Here is a 20,928-nt window from a genome sequence, read left to right on the forward strand (position 1 = left end):
ATGCCTCAGGTGAAACAATGTAGATGCTCACTACTTTTCCTTGATTTGAGATATCCTCTGATACTTAAATAGAAAAGTCTGAATTCAAATGTCTTACTTATCTTTAAAGCTAAGTTTAGTTTATCATCTAGAGGATGTCAACAAGGTATATCTTATTAATAATAATTTTGATATATCTTTCTGCCCCTTTAGATGAAACCAAATCAAAGGAAGCAAACTGGAATAGGAGAGGGAGAAGTAAAATATCTAGCATTTATACCCATGATATACTTCTCAAGTGTAAGAAAATCTCATAGGAGTTTGAAAGAGACCTCTTTTTTTTTTTATTAATGTCTATAGTTGATTTATAGTTTTAACAAGCTCAAGGAATCCTTCCACATGGCTGCAGCATACAGTGTGGTTTTTAAAACTCCAAGTGAAAAACCATAAGCCTCTGGAGAAATGACTCTGGATTTTAATAGAATTACACTTGGGGAAATTCATTCATGAAGTTTTTACTAATTCCTACAGAAAATATTCAGGGGATGTTGATTGGTGATATGTTCCCTTTCTAATCGCACCATTAATACATAACTGATCTTCCACCAAGCTATAGTCAATTGGCACCAACTAGGAACTATCCATACATATCAAACGATGAATGGATAGTCTGAATAAATTAATTATTTCGAATGCCTTTTATATATAAATTCTATTAACTTCACAAGCAATAGGAATGTGTTTTTCCTATTTTACCCACCTGATATATAAAGCTGTGGGTTTATTTCTTCTTAAGTAAACCTCCAGCAGTGCCCCCAGAAGCACTGGTTTGGGAAGAATTGAGAATTCTGTTTCAGCTGTGCCCGACATCTCCATTCTTCTGCTGCTGATTGAAGCCAAAAGAAGATGAGTAGAGTCCTTTCCCTTATAGGCTGCCATCTTATTTTTCCTTACCTACCCCTTTGCTTTACCTGTGCCACCAAGCAGCCCCTGTTGACCTCACCAAAGTCTTTGCACTAATTTCTTCATATTCTGGGCTTGATTCGCCTCAGTTTTGTGACAAATTCTGAAGCAAAAGTATAAATAGCTTTGGAATGGTTAGAATTTTTATTTCAAGATTAATTTGAATTTTAAATTTAATATAAATAAGGTAAATTTCAACATTTTGAAAACCAAATTATTTCTAGTTATTGAGGTTTATAAAACACTGAAATTTATTTTTATACATAAAAGTAAGAAGGAATTTAATTTTATAAAATCTGTTCTACACTCAAATATTTCAATGCTGGGTGCAGGTATTCCTGAACTTCCCTTTAATCTGGTCTTGCAAAATATTCACGGGTTGCTGGTTGAGGAAAGGCATTTTATGAGAAGCTCTGCATCTGTTTCTTTTGGACACTCCTTAGCACAGAGCACAAAGCTATACACTTTTGACAAGCACCAGCTGAAGAATTTATTAAATGTATGATGCCAGACTACATGGAAATTTAGAAAACAGTTCTTTCTTTTTCATTTAGTCTTCTAAATTTGTAATCAGCAGCTTTTAAATGACGTCTAGCTTGGTTTGTGGCATTTTTAAAGTTTCAGTACAGAAAAAGGATTATGAGTATCTTTAGTTGTAAACATGACAAGTATAGACTTTTTGAATTCAGCAAAGTGTGGAAGTAATAGGGCAATAAATTACTACTAAGTAGCTAGATTAAAAAAAAAAAGCATACACACAAACAAAACTGAGCACTGCATTGCAGAATCCTACTGTGATCTTTTCTTTTTTCTTTCTTTTCTTTTTCCTTTTTTTTTTTTTGAATAATATATGTGCAATCATTCTCCCCAGAACTATCACAGCTTGAGTTGAAATAATCGCTCTAATTTGTATGGCAAAAAAAAGCACCCTTATTTGTGCTGATAAAATGCAACTCATGGCAACTCCAATCCTGTGGTTTTAATGTGATTCAAAAAGCTGTCTGCAATAAAGGAATGTATTAGAGATGCTAAAAGCTGATACAATTTTGTTTTTGTTAAGTTTTGGAACAATTTAGCTGATGGAGTAAAATGTGCACTAGATTTTCTGATAAGTAATTTTCCATTCACCTAAATTTATTTCCAGATCCAGAAGTTTTATTTTGTGAAGATTCGTGAATGCATGAAGTACTTATGGGCTTCTGGTACCGTGTGTTGGATGAAATTTGTTTGCATGAACCTCTGACAAATGACAATGCAAAGTTGTCAAAAGATGGCAAATAAAGAAGCTGGTTTGTTTGACTAAAGTGAAATATTTCTGGATATAATTATTCACCTGTTTCAAAGGACATGCAAAGAACAGAAACCATAAGGAGAGTTTATTTGCCAGGCACTAGTATGTACACCAAAACTCAGAAATAACAGTTTAAACACATCTGGGATTTCAAGTTTTGGGGTCTTTGATGTGTATAAGCCCTTGTATCCTCCTAGAAGTCCTTTATATCAGGGAAGGCACTTAAGAATTTCAGGGCTTTGAAAAGTCAAATGGTTCTGATCATCTTCTAACAAAGTTCTGTCCTAATAGTCCCATTTGAATGGTTTTTATTTCATGTCCTCCTCCCACGGGCTCACCCTACAGGAATTTCCCCCATATCTCTTATCTCCTATGACATTTGTATAATCTACCTACTTTTATGCATGTTGCCGATTTTCTGTCTTTCCCACTAGATTGTAAGCTCCGCGGGGCAGTCTTTTTGTTTACCATTGCCCAAACCTGTGCCAGTCAATGTTTAATAAAGAATGGTCAAAAAAAAAAAAAAAAGAATGGTCAAGTGAAAGGCACCCGGGTGGCTCAGTCAGTTATGCATCTGATTTTTCATTTCCACTCAGGTCATGGTCTCAGGGTTCTAGGATGAAGTCGTGCATTGGACTCTGCTCAGCAGAGGATTCTCTCTCTTTCCCTCTACATACACACTTTCTCTCTAAAACCAACCAACCAATCAATCAATCTATCTTAAAAAGAAGTGGTCCAGTAAAAAGGTCAATTCCTAGAGCCACAGACGAGCAAAGTCCAGCATTTTGCTGTAAATTTAGTAGTCAGGCTTCCAAATCCTGAAAGCTGGCTGGTCATTGGGAAAACCCAAAGCAGTGTGTTAGGGGTGGAAAAGAAACCTTGAGTGATGTTTGTTCAATTCTTCTGTCCCAGGGAAAGGAAGACCCAGGAATGATAGTGGATGCCTGAGAGGAACAGGCCTTCTGGGGTCCACAGGATGCAGACTTTTCAGATCTCTCCTGGAAAGTTAAGTTGGGGGAGAGGTCCTCCTATTACAGACTGCTTGTCTCCATAGTTTTGCTTCCAGTTCTGATATTTTAAAGCTAGACAATTCGAGTGCATACAAAAAGGGCCTGAGCCCTGTGGATCCCCCAGATGACACCTGCCCCACATGACAACTGCTGTTGTTCCAGGCACATTACTCATTAAAGCACCAAAGCTGACTTGTAATATGGGATCTTCTACTAGATAACATTGCAAAAACACAAGTATTTAGAATTAACTTTTTGTTTTTCTGATTAAAAATTTTATTTTAAAAAACTAGCAAAGGCAAAAGAGTAGTAAAAATTAAAAATAATAAACCCTTAAAAATTACTAGAGCATAGTTAACAAACAATGCTACATTAGTTTCAGGTGTACAGCAGAAGATACAGCTTCTCTATAAGTTATAATATGCTCACTGCAAGGGTAGCTGCCATCTGTCACCATCCAACCTTATTATAATACCTATATTTCCTATGCTCCACCTTTTATGCTCATGGCTAACTCATTCCATAACTGGAAGCCTGTATCTCCCACTATTCCTTTACCCATTTTGCTCATTCCCCACCTCAACTCCCACTCTGGCATCCATCAGTTTGTTCTCTGTATTTATCTGTCTGATTCTGCTTTTTGTTTGCTTATTTATTCCTTTGTAAAACCCCTAACTTTAATTCAGACATCTCAGAGGAAACATGATTAAAATTTGATGACATACACAAGATAGTTGAGATTATACTAATTTACACAATCTTGTCTGTTCTTCTGATTAATTTTATATCATGCATACATTCCAATATGAGAAAAAAAACATTTTTTATGATTGTGTAGTATTGAAAACCATGGATTTAGTATAATATTTTAACTATTCCCCTACCTTGGAGAACTATTATTAAAATATTGCCTGAATCTTTTATAAAATATATATTTTTAAGATTTTATTTTTTTATTTGAGAGAGAGAGAGAGTATGTATGCATGGGTTGGGGATGGGGTGGGAGGGAGGGGCAGAGAGAATGGGGGAAACAGATTCCTCACTGAGTAAGGACTCTGATGCAGGGCTGAATCCCAGGACCCTGAAATTATGATCTGAGACGAAAGCAGACACTTAACAGAGTGAGCCAGTGATCCACCCAGGTGCCCCTATTACTTGAATCTTTGGTTATTTATTTCCTTAGGGTAGATTCCTCAAAACAATTATATAGTAATTTCTTTATATATATAATATTTATTATAAATAAATATTTATAATATTTATATTTCTATATAAATGTATATATTTATTTATTTACTGAAGTTCAATTTGCCAACATATAGTATAACACCCAGTGCTCATCCCGTCAAGTGCCCCCCTCAGTGCCCATCACCCAGTCACCCTATCCCCCCCGCCCACCTCCCCTTCCACTACTCTGTTCCTTTCCCAGAGCTAGGAGTCTCTCATGTTTTGTCACCCTCTCTAATTTTTCCACTCATTTTCCCTCCTTTCCCCTATAATTCCTTTCACTATGTCTTAAAAACTATGGTATCCTTCATGAATTTGCATGCCATCCTTGCAGAGGGGCTATGCTAATCTCTGTATTGTTCCAATTTTAGTATATGTGCTGCCGAAGTGAGCACTACAATAATTTCTAATACATTTTTGACACTTGCAATGTGGTTGAAAATTTTCATCTACTGTTTTAGTTGCATCCCACATGTTTAAATATGAACTATTTTTATTTTTATTTTATTATTTAAAAAAATATTTTATTTATTTATTCATGAGAGACATAGAGAGAGAGGCAGAGACATAGGCAGAGGGAGAAGCAAGCTCCCTCTGCAGAGCCTGCTGTGGGACTCGATCCCAGGTCTCTGGGATCGCAACCTGAGCGGAAGGCAGATGCTCAACTGCTGACCCACCCAGGCATCTCATGAACTATTTTTATGATCACTGAGATCATAATTTCTAATTTCCCTTTTGATTTCTTATTTTATTCATGTGTTATTTGAAATACAGTTCCTTATTCCCAAACATGTAAGGATTTTTAGTAAACATTTAGATATTGACTCTTAGATTAATTGCACTTTAGTCGTAGGACATGCTTTGCATGTTTTAAATTCTTTAAAGTTGTTGACAATTGTTTTATGGCTTGGCATATGGTGAATATTTAAATGCTGTGTACATATTCAAATAAATATGTATAAATTAGTGTAGTTTCTATATACATAGGTAGGTCCTATACATACCAGTTAGGTTAAGCTTGTTGATCATAATTTTCAAATATTTTATTTTATTGTTAATGAGTATTGCTTATTCTATTGATTATAAAAGACTCAGATTATTTCCAACTATGAATATAGATATGTTATTTTCTCCTTAAATTCTATCAAGTTTTGCTTTATTATTTTAAGGCTAAATTAATAGATGCATAGGCATTAAGAATTGATTTGTTTTCTGACAGAGCCAGAACCAGGATGAATCAATTGAGGTGCTTAGGATACATCATTTTAGGGAGGTTCTCATGCTCAGAGTCATACAAGTGCAGAATTGGTAACTGAGAGTGAGTCCTTTAAATGATGTGCCAGGTGCCTCACTTACTTCACCTTGTCCCAGTCTAGACTCCCCTAAATTAAAATGTTATCATTATGATGTTCTCTTGCTCCTCTTTCCATCTACTGTTATCATTTTATTTTCCTTAAAGGCCTTTTGATTTCTCTTCTTATCTTTTTAATTTCTCTATTCTTTTATTTAGGTGTGTTCTATAAAGTAAAACTTTGCTTTCTGAAATTTTTGTTTTCCATATGACAAATCTTTAGCTTTTGAGTATGGAAATCATTTATAGTCAGTATATTTACTCATAATTTGTTCCAATTTACCCTCTTATTATTGGTTTGCTATTTATATCATCTGATCTATCTTTCCTTTTTTTGTCTTCATTTGTAAGGTTTTTTCTATCACTCTATATTTCCTCCCTTGACTAGTTAGTAGTTACATTGTCAGTCTTAGTTGCTCTTTTGTATCTTTTGAAGTAAGTAATATGTCTTTTTCTCTGATTACTTTCAGAGTTTTCTTTTGACTTTGTTTTTCAGCATTAGATGTGCTTTTTAAAATTTATCTTGTATGTTATTAAATATGTGGTATGATATCCTTTGCTGTCTTTTCAAATATTACCTCTGTTCCAACTTACTCCTCTGATTCCAAGATTCCAATTTATATGTATTTTGTGTATTAGATCTTTTCTACATTTTTTTATTTGTTCCTCTGTGCTTCCTTCTGGAACTTAGATGAGGAGTAATTATCTAGGATCCATGGGCCACACTTTGAAAACTGCTCTCCTACGGTGCTACCCTCAAAAATAAACAGCTCTCCTTTCTTAATGGGCTCTGAATCTTAATGGTTTTTCTTCCTAGCCCCATGAGTCTTTAGAACACACTGTTCATTTTCTTACTTTGTATGAGACCCTACATTATGATGAACAGATTCCCTTATGAAAACACAAAGAGAAAAGTTTTATTTCTCTAGATATTCTTCTTCTTGGATTTCAACTACATAATACCTCACCATCTCTTTAGTTCTACCTGCTTTACATATGTTTAATCATTTTCTTTAGCTCGTCCTGTTGTTCTTTTGGAGAGGCCAGTTCCAATTCCCTGTTCAGATAATATTGATAGCAGATCCTCGTCCGTTTCATTTTGAATTAAACTTTTCACCATCATCTTTAAAGCAAGAGTAATCTGAAAGTAAAAATGTGATTATTTTAAAACGTTTTATTAAGACATTTAAAATATGCACAGCTTTAGAATAGAGAATTTTCATTTCGGACATTTCTGTAATGAGGGGTACACATCATCTCCATAGTTAAATTTGTCAGTAAATAAAAATGATACTCCATACCACTTTATATGACCAGTGTTTATATTTATATAGCATAGGCAAGGTTAAGTCTAAAAAAATGCTTTTAAGTATTACTTTTAATTCATTACCTTGTACATTCATTTGAAAATATTTTCCTACTGAGAAAAAACTTAAAATGGAAAATTTTACACATATAACAGAAAGATATATACCTTTTTAGATCAGTTTCTATCATGGTTCCTTAAAATTCAGGAAAGTGATGCCCTAATATAGCTAAATGGTATTAATGTTTGCTATTTTTAGTTCTTTCAAGATTGAAAGACTTTAATTCTAAGCTGATAAAAATTGCTAGTTTAATTATGGAATAGCTGAAATACAGAAAAGCCTTATTAATTTAGAGTCCATTAATACAGAATTTGAGATAATTTGAAAGGCAAGAGTGCTATTCATGCAATTTACGGATAAATAATTTTCACAAGTAAGTTAAGTATAAAGATTTTATAGGGACTATTTACTATTCTAAGAGAAAGAATTTTTAGCCACATTAACAACATCAATTTGCTGAGTTAATTCAGAAAGATTTTTATCTGTACATTACTGAAGATCCATTAGGTTCAGACTTTATTAGCATAGTTCATTATGCCTTCTACATGTAATATAAAGCCTCTTCTTTTTAATATTCTAGAATTTCTTCTTTTCTTCGCATAGAGCAACCATGCACCTTTCTACCCCAAGTATACAAACCAGTCTTCTATATGCATTGGATTAGTGTGTTTAATATTAGGCTTAATATCAAATAAAGCAACATCTGACCAAAAGTAGTCAAGTAAATGTAAAAAAGTAAATAAATATACACTTACAGTTATATGTCATCATGTGGAAACCAACTGGTAGATCAAAATTATCAGCTAATCTAATCAGATAAACAAAGAATCTATCTCAGCTATATTTACTTACAGACACCAAGGGGAAGCTAGAGCAAGCTAACAGTCAATTGAGGATTGAGGCTTGCAGGGCCATACTAGAGTCCCTTTTAAGCCATTATTATATCGTTAAGGAGTTTTAAATCTCATCCATCTCATGTCATTTATGTAGTCAACTAACTTTATAAAAATACATGGAACATTCTTAGTTTTAGGCAATATAAAAAGACCAGTTTTTTTAAAAAAAATAGTAAGTTAAGGATAATGAAGGAAGAATATGGTAACTATTTACAAAATAGTATAACTTTTGACAAAGAAAAACTTAAAAGAACATAAGCAAAAGTATATTAAGACTCATCAAGGGAGTGCTTGGGTGGCTCACAGATTAAGCATCTGCCTTTGGCTCTTGTCATGATCCCGGAGTCCCAGGATCAGCCTGAATCAGGCTCCTTACTCAGTAGGGAGTCTGCTTCTCCCTCTGCCCCAAAATGGGCTCATACTCTCTCTCTCACACTCTCAGTCTCTCTCAAATAAAGAAATAAAATCTTTTTTAAAAGACTCATCATAAAGTTTTATCATCTGGGGTAGATAATACATCAACACACAATAAGATGTGTTTCTATTAATATAAATACATTATCACCAGTAAGTGACAGATTAAAATGCTCAGTAATAAAATAAAATTATAAAGTAACTGGGAATAATTTAAAATTGGCCATAAATGTTTTCATATATATGAAGGACACATAAGACTCTATAATGAAGTCAACTTTACCCAAATAAATCTTTAAGTTAAATGCTACTCCAAAGGATATTCTCATTCTAATATTATTTATTGCTTATGTTTACGTAGTCACATAGTTTTTATTCACTAATTAACAACACCCCCCCCCAAATTTATTTAGCACATTGTATATCCTAGTAACTCCTTTGCATGCAAAGGACACTGTTAATGAGATAGAAAATGTTCTTGCTTTTATAGGTATGTTTTCCCCCCAAGATAAGACAACAAAACATCAACAGTGAAAAAATAAACCAGAAAAAAAAGTGATAAAGTAATCAGATGTGGTAAGTGTTTTACCAGGAACCACCATCCTGTGATATGCTAGAAATTGGGGTTGCTTTCAGCTGGGGAAGTCAGAGGGATCTTCAGGTACACCTCCCCTCAGTGACATGTTACAGGATTTGTCACTCAGACTTCAGGTCATGCAGATTCCTCACATAGTCATAAGGGATAGTTAAGAATGGTGACGTATTTTGAGGGCAGATCAAATGAACAGATCTTGTTGATCAAATGAATGACGAGGAAAAGAGAAATCAGGGATAAATCCTAGAGTTTTGTCTCATGATAATAGATGGTTATAGATATTGAATCCCCCATTTGATATGAAAAGATTCACCTAAGTGGCACTGCATACACAGCCTCATTACTTTTGTGCTGTTTGCAAAGCTTCTAGAAAGAGTTGCATATATTTGCTTCCAATATACTCTCATACTCTCTGAACCAGTTTGTCTCCATAGTCACTGTTGTGGCTCAGGTGAGGAGAGTCTTCTCCAGTGCCAAATCCAAAGATCAAGTCTCACTTGTCAGCAATGGACACAGTTGGACACATCTTCCTTCCTGAAACTCTTTTCATTTGGCTTTCAAAATGTGACTGATCTGGTTTTCTCTCATCACACTGACACTAAGAAGGGAAAGTCTATAAAGGGTTCCAAAATATGGGAAGCAGAACTATGTTCTGGAGATTTCTTGAATAAAACATATATGTATACATTCAATAATTTGGAGAATGAGTAGGTTTGGGAGGATGGTATTTTTTTTTTTTTTTGTCCTTTAAATTTGTCAAGGAATGTTTATAGCTCAGAATATGGTCTATCTTGGTGAATGTCCCATGCAAGCGTGAAAGAATGTGTATTCCGCTCTTGTTGGATGACGTTATCTATAGATGTCAATTATATACAGTTGGTTGATGGAGTTGTGGAGTTAAACTATGCTTTCTGATTTTCTAATCCTGGGAATATGTCCATTTCTTTTTTTTTCTTTTTTTTTTTTTTAATTTTTATTTATTTATGATAGTCACAGAGAGAGAGAGAGAGAGAGGCAGAGACACAGGCAGAGGGAGAAGCAGGCTCCATGCACCGGGAGCCCGATGTGGGATTCGATCCCAGGTCTCCAGGATCGCGCCCTGGGCCAAACAAAGGCAGGCGCCAAACCGCTGCGCCACCCAGGGATCCCAATATGTCCATTTCTGATAGAAGGGTAAACAAGTCTCCAACTATAATCGTGGATTCATCTATTTCTCTTTAATGTCATATCAGATTTTACCTCATGTATTTTGATGCCATGTGTTAGATGCCTACACATGAAGGACTCCATATCTTCTTGGAGAATTGGCCATCTTATGCCTCTCTTTATCTCTGATAATTTCCCTCGTTTTGAAATCTGTTGTGCCTGAAAATAATATAGTTACTTGTGTTTTCTTTTGATTAGTGTTAACATAGTGTATCTTTCTCCATTTATCTACCTTTAATCTATACGTGTCTTTATATTTACAGTGAATTTTTTATAGACAACTTAGAGTTAGGTCTTGGTTTTTGATCTTCTCTGACAGTCTCTGTCTTTTGATTGGTGCAATTAGACCATTGGCTTTCAAAGTGGTAATTGATATAGTTTGAATAATATGTACCATATTTGTTACGGTACTATATTTTTTAACATTGCTTATTCTTTCTATTTTTATCTTCTACTCTTTTTTCTGCCTTTTGAGGCTTTCAATATTTTATATGATTTCGTTTTCTTTTGTTTCTTAATATATCAGTTATACTACTCTTTCTTCTTTTTTTTTAGTGAGTATCTTAGAGTTTGCAATATATACTTAAAATGGATCAAAATTCACCTTCAAATAACATTATACTGCTGCTTCATGAGTAATGTAAGTCCCTTCTAATGACAAATAATCCTCAATCCTCATTCCTATTCCTTATGCAATTGCTTTTATTCATTTCATTTACAAAGAAGCATATATGATATATAAATAAGCATAGATAATTAAATATATTCTTGACATTAGTATTTTGAACAAACTGTTATTGTTAGATCAATTAAGAATAAGAAAAAAATTTATTTTACCTTCATTTATTTCCCCTTCTCTCACGTCCATAGATTTGAGTTTCTAACCTGTATCATTTTCATTCTCTCTAACAAACATTTTAATATTTCTTTCAAGGCACTTCCATTGACAACAAATCTCATTTTTTTTTGGTGTGTGTGTGTGGAAGCAGGGAGTCAAGGTAGTTTATTAGCCCCTGAGCATCTCCCAAATTCTCTCAATTTTTGTTTCTCTGAAAAAGTCTTTATTTCTCCTTCAATTTTTTTTCTCCTTCAATTTTTAAACATATGTGGGTTTTTTTTCTTCCCTTCCCTTAACACTTTCAATATTTCTCTATTCTCTTCTTCCTTGCAATAATTTCTGAGGAAAAGTCAGAAATTACAATTCTCATCTTTGCTCCTCTGTAGTTTTAGTCCTCTGGTTTCTTTCAGAATTTTTTTTTCTTTGACTTTCCATAGTTTGAAGATGATATGGCTAAGTGTAGTTTTTAAAGCATTTATCCTGTTTGGTGTTTTCCGAGATTTGCAGTTTGTGGTTTAGTGGCTGATATTATTTCATGGAAAATTTTCAGTCAATATTGTTTCAAAGATTTCTTCTGTCCTTTTCTCTCTTTCTTCTTTCTGGTATTCCTATTATTTTATCCATTGAAGCCCATAGCATATTAATCATAGTTGTTTCAAATTCTCCGTCTGATGTTGGGGAAAGGGAAGTTTTCTATAGCTTTTTTATTATTACTACCAATTATTATTATTATTATTACTTTAGTTCTCAGTCTTATAGTGAGCTATACCTCTGGACTGTGAGCTTCAGATGTATTTCTCAGATTTTTTCTCCCCCCTTAGATGTGACAAAATGGCTAGAGAGGGCTAGAGTTCACTGTTTACTTTCTCCTGTGTGGAAAGCTAAAGCTGGCTAGAGTTGATATTTCTCTTCTCCCCAAGTCAGCCAGGCTCTGATAAAACCCCAGCAGGTGGAATAGTTCATCCTGAAGGTGGCTTTGTTAAAAACAGAATGTGGGGTGACTGAGTGGCTCAGGCAGTCAACCATCTTCTTTTGGCTCAGGTCATGATTCAAGGGTCCTGGGATAGAGCCCTGTATCCAGTGCAGAGTCTGCTTCTCCCTCTTCTTCTGTCCCTCTTCCCTCCCACTCTGCACTCTGTCTCTCCTTCTAAATAAATAAATAAATAAATAAATAAATAAATAAATAAAATCTGAAGAAGAAGAAGAAGAACAACAACAACAACAACAACAACAACAACAGAATGGTCTGGGATATCTCAAAATGATCCTTTTTCCTGAACACTGCTAGAAGCACAAGGGGATTTTCCCATGATCTTCACTGTGAGAACCTGACTCAGTTCTTGGAAGTAAAACTCTCAAAACTGTGTGGGGTGCCCCTATGACTGGGTCCCTGTGAAGTTTTTAGCTCTCAGACTTAACCATTCTAAGCTACCAGCAATTAATCTACTATAGTTCAGGTTTTCCTATTGCAGCATTGGTTCCTGTTGAGATTTCAGTTTATAAATGTCTGCTTTGCTAACTTGTGATTCTCCATATTCACCTTTTATTCTCTCCAATCTCGGGGACATCAGTTTGTCCTGTGACCTCATTTCTCTTATGGATCTAAGAAGAGTTATTGATTATTTCAGTTTGTTCAGCTTTTTATTATTTATTGGTGAAACATACTGGCTATTTCTAAGTTCCTTATCTGTGGAATCAGAGAAACCCCCCCCCCCTTTTTTTTGAGGAAAGAAAATTTCCTTACAAAAAGTGGTGGCAGGTTTCCCATATTTGATAACTATCTGCAATAAAATCATAAAGCTTTCTGGTTCCAAAAAAATCACAGATTTCTCTCTTTAGTAATTATAGGATGAAATATCTTAATCTCCTGATAAACAGAAATCATCAATATTTTAAAATAGTAATAGCTAAATAAATATTAATAAAACCAGTAATAATGATAGCTAAAAGTTTTTAAACTAGTAATGCAAGAATGTTAATATAAAGGCAGTTAGAAATATCATATCACATTTGTAAAGACTTTGTTTCTGTAGTGGTAACATTTAGTTTATATCCTGATTTTAAATCTACAGGAAAAAAAAAAAGGGTAGTTGCTCAATGTAACAAAGGTTTTATATCTAAAACCAAAATTCAACGTACACATTTTATAGGAAAGTTAAGGAAAATAGATTAACTATACATTAATTTTGTATAAAACAAATTATAAATTTAAGGTTATTATAAAAATGTTAACATTAGGAAAATTTGATTTACCATGTGATATAAGATTTTGATAATTTTGAAAGGTAATATTCACTAATCCATTAGAAGACAGCTGATATTTTCATAAAGAAAGGTTAAGGGATATTGGAATAAATGGAGAAAAAGTTTTGTTTATATCTTCAATATCAAAATAAAAACAATTTACATTATGGGTTAAATGTAAATAAGCAAAAAGATTAGAAGACATGAAATATTTAACATACAGTAGGAAATCTTATTTACTTACCTTTGTTATGTTACGTGGATCAGAAAAGTGAATATTATCATGTCCAAATATATGCATTGGGGAATTTTTTTTTCTGTATAAGTTTTTATTGGAGTTCGATTTGCCAACATATAGAATAACACCCAGTGCTCATCCTGCCAAGTGCCCTCCTCAGTTCCCGTCACCCAGTCACCCCCACCCCCCACCCACCTCCTCTTCCACCACCCCTTGTTCACTTCCCAGAGTTAGGAGTCTCTCATGTTCCATCACCCTCTCTGATATTTCCTACTCATTTTCTCTCCTTTCCCCTTTATTCCCTTTCACTATTTTTTATATTCCCCAAATGAATGAGACCATATAATGTTTGTCCTTATCCGATTGACTTACTTCACTCAGCATAATCTCCTCCAGTTCCATCCACATGGAAGCAAATGTTGCGTATTTGTCGTTTCTAATGGCTGAGGAATATCCCACTGTATACATAGACCACATCTTCTCTATCCATCATCTGTCAATGGACACCGAGGCTCCTTCCACAGTTTGGCTATTGTGGACTTTGCTGCTATCAACACAGGGTACAGGTGTCCCGGAGTTTTACTGCATCTGTATCTTTGGGGTAAATCCCCAGCAGTGCAATTGCTGGGTCTCAGGGCAGATCTATTTTTAACTCTTTGAGGAACCTTCACACAGTTTTCTAGAGTGGCTGCACCAGTTCACATTCGCATTGGGGAATTTATTTAATTTATTATCATGCAGTCATTAAAAGCAAAGGTCATGAAAACACTGTAGATGTTTTAAGCAAGCAACAAAACTCAAAATAATGTGTAAGCAGCTGTTACAACTATGTGTGACATATTAGTCAGTAGGTCCCATAATGTCGTATTTTGGCATTTTAGCAGATAGTTTTGTTTGCTATAGTTACAGCTGGTTCTAAGCCTTCATCTATATCTTTGCATACTCATATATTTATCTAGGCCTATAGTTTCCAAAAACAAAACCAAGCAGGAAGGGCCAGTTATGCAAAATAGATTTATAAATTAAATTTTGATTCTTTTCATTACACAAATGATGCATATTCCTTGTACAAGAATAAAATATAATAATCAAAGAGAGAGAAATGGATTAGTGGAGGAAAAAGTGTGAGAGGGTAGAGAGGAGAAGGAAGAGGAGGGTAAGGAAGGAGTTTTTGTTGTTGTTGTTTAACCAAAACATACCCATTGTAGATATTTTGGTAAATATTCTTCAAGAATGTTTTTGGTATCTCCTCCTATGTCAATAAATATCCATCTTCCTGTTACTCAACGCATTGAGTTTCATTCTTCAGTTGCTTTGTGATTTACTCACAACCTTTCACTACTGCACAATTAGACACACATATGAGTACACGTGGGTTTGGGTGAACATGTTTGCGCAAAGACCTTCATGACTCTTTCTTTACATACATTTATGGAAGAACAATGGCTGATGCAACAGGTATATTTTTAAAGTTTTTTATACATAATGCTAAATATATGAGGCCATCTGAGAATGTCCCGTGAATATTTTTAAAAGGGTCGATCCCATAATAAATTTCCCCTCTTCTGTCAATCATGTCTCATTCTTCTTTATATTTTGCGTGTCTGATTACCTATGCTCACTGTGACCTTTTCTTGATTATTGAATTCTGTGTATGAGAATGAGTTGCTTTGCTAACTTCTTTTGCCCATTTTGGGGCTTTTTTTTTAACTTATTGATTTTCATTTTATATTTCTGAGTTAATATTTTATCCTTCACATATATTAAAAATATTTTTCTGTCAATCAAGTGCTTTGTAGGTGATATTTTTGACATATAGAATTTATCTAATATTTTCTACTGTTTGTCATCCTTTGCAAAACTAGATATTCTCTGCCACAAGACACATATTTATGTATGTGTTCTTCTAGAACTTGCATGGTTCCTTCCTTAATAGTGAATTTTTAACACATCTGAATTTCATTTTCTTGGTTGTGGTTTGCAGTTTAATTTTATTCCTCTTCCTTTGGCAATACAAAAGTTTTATACTTTTATGCAAACAATTCATTAATCTTCTGGTTTCCTTCTCTGGTGTTCAGACTGCCATGTTGCCAGGAGGGCCTCACTACTTTAAAACACCTGTGGGGGCCCGAACCCAAACCGAACCATATTATATATAATATTATATATTATGGGTATATAATAATTATATTATATTACATAGGCTAGAGATTTGATATTATACATTTGATTATTTTATCTTGTTTGAAAATTAAGATCTCAGGGTTTTTAAAGTTACTTTTAATTAAAACTTTTTAATCTATTTTTTTCCTTCTACATGTTCAAAGTTATCCTTCTAAATTCTTAAGGAATATGCTTCACTCTTTTCTTTCCCTCTTGATCAAAAATAGACTACTGTTTTATTGGCTTTCCATTTTTTCCTATGGAGGCAACTTTTTCTTAAATAAAAAACAAAGTAGCTATTTGGTTTATGACTCCACTTTTTTTAATAAATTTATTTTTTATTGGTGTTCAATTTGCCAACATATAGAATAACACCCAGTGCTCATCCCATCAAGTGCCCCCCTCAGTTCCCGTCACTCAGTCACCACCCCACCACCACCTCCCTTTTTCTACCCCTAGTTCGTTTCCCAGAGTTAGGAGTATGACTCCACTTTTAAGTTGTTCTAGTGGTTATCTTTAAATTTACTTTTTAATATGTGAAATAATATCTATTGGCTCCCTTTTCAAGTTAAGATGAAGAAATTAGGAGACTTATTTTCTTTTTGTCATTTTCTGACTTGCCTGATTTTGATAGCACAGTATATATAGTTCTTTTAGATTCTGTTTACATGTTAGGTTATTTCTTTTTCTTTTTTTTTTAAGATTTTATTTATTTATTTATTTATATATTTATTTATTTATTTATTTATTCATTCATTCATTCATTCATTCATTCATGAAAGACACAGAGAGAGAGAGAGAGGCAGAGACACAGGCAGAGGGAGAAACAGGCTCCATGCAGGGAGCCTGATGCGGGACTTGATCCCGGGACTCCAGGATCATGCCCTAGGCTAAATGCAGCTCTAAACCAATGAGCCACCCAGGGATCCCTGGTTCCATACAAATTTTAAGATGATTTGTTCTAGTACTGTGAAAAATGCTGTTGGTATACCTAATTTAAACATTAGCATTATATAGCACCATTTGTTCTTGATCAGTTGCGAAAAATGATGGTTTTATATTGTTTCAGTATTTTCTTATTAATTATAAGATCATTTAAATCAAGTATTGTGTTTGAATTTTTTAGCATTGTTTAGTGGACTTTTAAATTTGAAATTTCATTTTATATCATATTTTCAGTTCTGTAAGATTTAAATAGCAAATAATTTTAGTGATTATTTTTTCACAATCTCTACTCCATTCTAGACTGACTAGAATGAACTCCCTGACACCATAATTCAATTTAGAATACACTTATAAAATTTCCAAAAAAGCATTATTTAGTTTGTATAAGATTTGCCCATAAATAAAATATAGATAATTAGAGAAAATAGAGACATGACAAAGAGTTAAAGATTTCTTTTTATTTTTAATTTATTTTTTATTGGTGTTCAATTTACTAACATACAGAATAACCCCCAGTGCCCGTCACCCATTCACTCCCACCCCCCGCCCTCCTCCCCTTCTACCACCCCTAGTTTGTTTCCCAGAGTTAGCAGTCTTTACGTTCTGTCTCCCTTTCTGATATTTCCCACACATTTCTTCTCCCTTCCCTTATATTCCCTTTCACTATTATTTATATTCCCCAAATGAATGAGAACATATAATGTTTGTCCTTCTCCGACTGACTTACTTCACTCAGCATAATACCCTCCAGTTCCATCCACGTTGAAGCAAATGGTGGGTATTTGTCATTTCTAATAGCTGAGTAATATTCCATTGTATACATAAACCACATCTTCTTTATCCATTCATCTTTCGTTGGACACCGAGGTTCCTTCCACAGTTTGGCTATCGTGGCCATTGCTGCTATAAACATCGGGGTGCAGGTGTCCCGGCGTTTCATTGCATTTGTATCTTTGGGGTAAATCCCCAACAGTGCAATTGCTGGGTCATAGGGCAGGTCTATTTTTAACTGTTTGAGGAACCTCCACACAGTTTTCCAGAGTGGCTGCACCAGTTCACATTCCCACCAACAGTGTATGAGGGTTCCCTTTTCTCCGCATCCTCTCCAACATTTGTTGTTTCCTGCCTTGTTAATTTTCCCCATTCTCACTGGTGTGAGGTGGTATCTCACTGTGGTTTTGATTTGTATTTCCCTGATGGCAAGTGATGCAGAGCATTTTCTCATGTGCATGTTGGCCATGTCTATGTCTTCCTCTGTGAGATTTCTCTTCATGTCTTTTGCCCATTTCATGATTGGATTGTTTGTTTCTTTGGTGTTGAGTTTAATAAGTTCTTTATAGATCTTGGAAACTAGCCCTTTATCTGATATGTCATTTGCAAATATCTTCTCCCATTCTGTAGGTTGTCTTTGAGTTTTGTTGACTGTATCCTTTGCTGTGCAAAAGCTTCTTATCTTGATGAAGTCCCAATAGTTCATTTTTGCTTTTGTTTCTTTTGCCTTCGTGGATGTATCTTGCAAGAAGTTACTATGGCCGAGTTCAAAAAGGGTGTTGCCTGTGTTCTTCTCTAGGATTTTGATGGAATCTTGTCTCACATTTAGATCTTTCATCCATTTTGAGTTTATCTTTGTGTCTGGTGAAAGGGAGTGGTCTAGTTTCATTCTTCTGCATGTGGATGTCCAATTTTCCCAGCACCATTTATTGAAGAGACTGTCTTTCTTCCAGTGGATAGTCTTTCCTCCTTTATCGAATATTAGTTGCCCATAAAGTTCAGGGTCCATTTCTGGATTCTCTATTCTGTTCCACTGATCTATGTGTCTGTTTTTGTGCCAGTACCACACTGTCTTGATGACCACAGCTTTGTAGTCCAACCTGAAATCTGGCATTGTGATGCCCCCAGATATGGTTTTCTTTTTTAAAATTCCCCTGGCTATTCGGGGTCTTTTCTGATTCCACACAAATCTTAAAATAATTTGTTCTAACTCTCTGAAGAAAGTCCATGGTATTTTGATAGGGATTGCATTAAACGTGTATATTGCCCTGGGTAACATTGACATTTTCACAATATTAATTCTGCCAATCCATGAGCATGGAATATTTTTCCATCTCTTTGTGTCTTCCTCAATTTCTTTCAGAAGTGTTCTATAGTTTTGAGGGTATAGATCCTTTACATCTTTGGTTAGGTTTATTCCTAGGTATCTTATGCTTTTGGGTGCAATTGTAACTGGGATTGTCTCCTTAATTTCTCTTTCTTCAGTCTCATTGTTAGTGTATAGAAATGCCACTGACTTCTGGGCATTGATTTTGTATCTTGCCACGCTACCGAATTGCTGTATGAGTTCTAGCAATCTTGGGGTGGAGACTTTTGGGTTTTCTATGTAGAGTATCATGTCATCGGCGAAGAGGGAGAGTTTGACTTCTTCTTTGCCAATTTGAATGCCTTTAATGTCTTTTTGTTGTCTGATTGCTGAGGCTAGGACTTCCAGTACTATGTTGAACAGCAGTGGTGAGAGTGGACATCCCTGTCTTGTTCCTGATCTTAGGGGAAAGGCTCCCAGTGCTTCCCCATTGAGAATGATATTTGCTGTGGGCTTTTCATAGATGGCTTTTAAGATGTCGAGGAAAGTTCCCTCTATCCCTACACTCTGAAGAGTTTTGATCAGGAATGGATGCTGTATTTTGTCAAATGCTTTCTCTGCATCCAATGAGAGGATCATATGGTTCTTGGTTTTTCTCTTGCTGATATGATGAATCACATTGATTGTTTTACGGGTGTAGAACCAGCCTTGTGTCCCAGGGATAAATCCTACTTGGTCATGGTGAATAATTTTCCTAATGTACTGTTGGATCCTATTGGCCAGTATCTTGTTGAGAATTTTTGCATCCATGTTCATCAGGGATATTGGTCTGTAATTCTCCTTTTTGGTGGGGTCTTTGTCTGGTTTTGGAATTAAGGTGGTGCTGGCCTCATTGAACGAATTTGGAAGTACTCCATTTCTTTCTATCTTTCCAAACAGCTTTAGGAGAATAGGTATGGTTTCTTCTTTAAACGTTTGATAAAATTCCCCTGGGAAGCCATCTGGCCCTGGACTCTTGTGTCTTGGGAGGTTTTTGATGACTGCTTCAATTTCCTCCCTGGTTATTGGCCTGTTCAGGTTTTCTATTTCTTCCTGTTCCAGTTTTGGTAGTTTGTGGCTTTCCAGGAATGCGTCCATTTCTTCTAGATTGCCTAATTTATTGGCGTATAGCTGTTCATAATATGTTTTTAAAATCGTTTGTATTTCCTTGGTGTTGGTAGTGATCTCTCCTTTCTCATTCATGATTTTATTAATTTGAGTCTTCTCTCTCTTCTTTTTAATAAGGCTGGCTAATGGTTTATCTATCTTATTAATTCTTTCAAAGAACCAACTCCTGGTTCTGTTGATCTGTTCCACAGTTCTTCTGGTCTCGATTTCGTTGAGTTCTGCTCGAATCTTTATTAACTCCCTTCTTCTCTTGGGTGTAGGATCTATTTGCTGTTTTTTCTCTAGCTCCTTTATGTGTAAGGTTAGCTTTTGTATTTGAGTTCTTTTCAGTTTTTGAATCTATGCTTGTATTGTGATGTATTTCCCCCTTAGGACTGCTTTTGCTGCATCCCAAAGATTTTGAACGGTTGTATCTTCATTCTCATTAGTTTCCATGAATCTTTTTAATTCTTCCTTAATTTCCTGGTTGACCCTTTTATCTTTTAGCAGGATGGTCCTTAACCTCCACGTGTTTGAGGTCCTTCCAAACTTCTTGTTGTGATTTAGTTCTAATTTCAAGGCATTATGGTCTGAGAATATGCAGGGGACGATCCCAATCTTTTGGTATCGGTTCAGACCCGATTTGTGACCCAATATGTGGTCTATTCTGGAGAAAGTTCCATGTGCGCTTGAGAAGAATGTGTATTCAGTTGAGTTTGGATGTAAAGTTCTGTAGATATCTGTGAAATCCATCTGGTCCAGTGTATAATTTAAAGCTCTCGTTTCTTTGGAGATGTTTTGCTTAGAAGACCTATCAAGTATAGAAAGAGCTAGATTGAAGTCACCAAGTATAAATGTATTATTATCTAAGTATTTCTTCACTTTGGTTAATAATTGATTTATATATTTGGCAGCTCCCACATTCGGGGCATATATATTGAGGATTGTTAAGTCCTCTTGTTGGATAGATCCTTTAAG

At 34.9% G+C, this 20,928-nt stretch overlaps 1 long non-coding RNA gene and 1 other non-coding gene across 2 annotated transcripts in view; one reads left to right on the forward strand and one right to left on the reverse strand.

The window, feature by feature from the left end:
- LOC140613542 (uncharacterized) overlaps window positions 1-20,928 on the forward strand; it is an 80,924-nt gene that overhangs the window by 17,711 nt on the left and 42,285 nt on the right. Inside the window, exon 2 of the long non-coding RNA XR_012014530.1 lies at window positions 8,989-9,074. This is a non-coding gene — a long non-coding RNA (uncharacterized lncRNA). The remainder of the gene's footprint in view (window positions 1-8,988; window positions 9,075-20,928) is intronic.
- Window positions 4,762-4,865, reverse strand: LOC140613677 (U6 spliceosomal RNA). Its single transcript, XR_012014569.1, has one exon. It is a non-coding gene; the product is annotated as a U6 spliceosomal RNA (small nuclear RNA).

Source organism: Canis lupus, chromosome 21, assembly GCF_048164855.1.
Source record: "Canis lupus baileyi chromosome 21, mCanLup2.hap1, whole genome shotgun sequence".
Lineage (NCBI taxonomy): Eukaryota > Metazoa > Chordata > Mammalia > Carnivora > Canidae > Canis > Canis lupus.